General features: G+C 35.2%; 1 long non-coding RNA gene across 1 annotated transcript; it reads right to left on the bottom strand.

Annotated features, from left to right (window-relative positions):
* Positions 1 to 316: 316 nt before the first annotated feature.
* On the bottom strand, positions 317 to 1879 carry LOC120979075. The gene is made up of 5 exons (XR_005774233.1): positions 1125 to 1879; positions 915 to 1042; positions 704 to 831; positions 493 to 620; positions 317 to 409 (listed from the first exon to the last, which is right to left on the bottom strand). It is a non-coding gene; the product is annotated as an uncharacterized LOC120979075 (long non-coding RNA).
* Positions 1880 to 2574: the final 695 nt, after the last annotated feature.

Below are 2574 nucleotides of genomic sequence, written 5' to 3'. Positions count from 1 at the left end.
CAAGACTCCACCCCCTCCCGGTTTGAAAGTGTTGTAGTTGAATATTAAATAGAAGGAGATAGGGGTTTTAATTTTTTTTTTTTAATGTTACCATATAAAATATAGAAAAAAATGTTAAAAGCGTTCCAGAACAAAGATTCTCCACATAAGGCATAAAGCTTCTTGACCCATATCTTGGTAAATCACCTACAATTAAAAAATATAATAATCACAGAATATTGGCTGTCAGTTTGGTGCCTAATTAGATAAGAATTTCAAATATAATAAATTTTTTTACTTACTGAAATTTGATTGTGAATAAGTAAGAGTCGTGCTTCTTAACAAGAACAGAAATCCAAATAAAACATCAAAATTAACCAGCCAGGTCCAACGAGGAGGCATCAAGTAGAAAGGAACCAATTTGTTCTCACTGTAAGAAAGGAGATGGTAGCATTTATTAAGTGACATAATTAGATATGTTAAATATAAAATTATATACATTTTTTTACTTACCAAAATTTGAATGTGAAAAGGAACGAGTCATGCTTCTTAACCAGAACAGAAATCCAAATGAAACATCAAAATTAACCAGCCAGGTCCAACGAGGAGGCATCAAGTAGAAAGGAACCAATTTGTTCTCACTGTAAGAAAGGAGATGGTAGCATTTATTAAGTGACATAATTAGATATGTTAAATATAAAATTATATACATTTTTTTACTTACCAAAATTTGAATGTGAAAAGGAACGAGTCATGCTTCTTAACCAGAACAGAAATCCAAATGAAACATCAAAATTAACCAGCCAGGTCCAACGAGGAGGCATCAAGTAGAAAGGAACCAATTTGTTCTCACTGTAAGAAAGGAGATGGTAGCATTTATTAAGTGACATAATTAGATATGTTAAATATAAAATTATATACATTTTTTTACTTACCAAAATTTGAATGTGAAAAGGAACGAGTCATGCTTCTTAACCAGAACAGAAATCCAAATGAAACATCAAAATTAACCAGCCAGGTCCAACGAGGAGGCATCAAGTAGAAAGGAACCAATTTGTTCTCACTGTAGGAAAGGAGATGGTAGCATTTATTAAGTTGCATAATTAGATATGTTAAATATAAAATTATATAAATTTTTTACTTACCAAAATTTGATTGTGAATAAGCACGAGTTGTGCTTCTCAACCAGAACAGAAATCCAAATGAAACATCAAAATTAACCAGCCAGGTCCAACGAGGAGGCATCAAGTAGAAAGGAACCAATTTGTTCTCACTGTAGGAAAGGAGATGGTAGCATTTAGTAATTATGTTAAGTATTTTTGATGTTGGTAACATCTGCCTTCTTTTTGATATTAAGCTTTTGTTGTGCAGAAACCAGTGCTGTATTCAAATAGTTCAAAGGCGGTCGTTGTGTTTTAGAGTCTAACAACATCAGAATTGTTTATTAATCTGCATCATTGTTACCAAAAAGAAGGCAGCTAAAATAGAACCAAACTAGTTAACTGTTTAGTACAACCAAAGTTGAATAAATTGAACTGGGTTAGTATGAACTTTGATAATATAACTCCCTGTACCCAACAAACTGCTCACTTACGCAAAATACATATTACTAGAAGTTGCGCCGTCTCGCTTTAGACTCAGCAAATTTGTCAACAATAGCTGGAATGTCCAGTTTTCTTGCTCTTTCATTCTCAATGCTTAGAAGGGCAAGGCCAGAAAGCCGTTGTTGTGACATGCTGTTTCTCAAGTAATTTTTAATCAGAGATAATTTGGAAAATGATCTTTCTGCAGATGCCACCGTCACTGGTAATGTGAGGAAAAGTATTAAAGCTGTACATACATCCGGTAGGGTAGATGACAAAGCAGCATTGTCAATTATAAGCAGGTGTGCCAAATCTTTAACTGTGTGGAGCTCAGAGATCTCATTTTGCAGTGCGCTCCGAAAACTAACCAATTGCCCTGCGAAATCGGAAGATATATCATCTTGGTAATAATGCTGAAATTGCAGTGCAGCTTGAAACAAGTTATCCTCTGATTCAGTCGCCAGCACACGTGGCTGAATGATCCGAAATCTTTCAACTACAGTGTTCATGCTACCAAATCTGCTTGATAACTGGGATGTTATTACATCTAAAGTAGCATAAAAAATAGTAGTTTTAAATCTCTTCTCTGGGTCTTGCAGTCTTTCGTCCAAACATAGCTCCCCACTATGGCGCTTTACTTTGGGCACTCTTTTAATTACAAACATTGCAGGAATTCCCCACTTCTCAGCAAGTTTGATAGCTGTTGTTTTAGCATCTTCAAATTGCTTCCTGTAGCTGCTAAGAGCTTCAATGGCATTATGAATTAAATGGGCTGCATTGCACAGATCCATATGTTCTGACTGCAGAACCTTTGATATTGCATTTATATGCTCCAGAACTTTACTCTGTAGAACAAGTAGGAAGACAAACTCAAAAGATTCAATTTTATTCCTAAGGACCCTGGCCTCTTCCCTCTCTTTACTTTTGGTCGAAGTCAATATTAATTTAGACAGTGCTTTAAGGACATCAACAAACCGAAAGCGTAGGGCAAGCAGCGAGTCATAACGGGATG

The sequence above is a fragment of the Bufo bufo genome, chromosome 9 (assembly GCF_905171765.1).
Source record: "Bufo bufo chromosome 9, aBufBuf1.1, whole genome shotgun sequence".
In the NCBI taxonomy this organism is placed as follows: Eukaryota; Metazoa; Chordata; class Amphibia; order Anura; family Bufonidae; genus Bufo; species Bufo bufo.
This window is presented reverse-complemented; position numbering and strand designations above follow the sequence as displayed.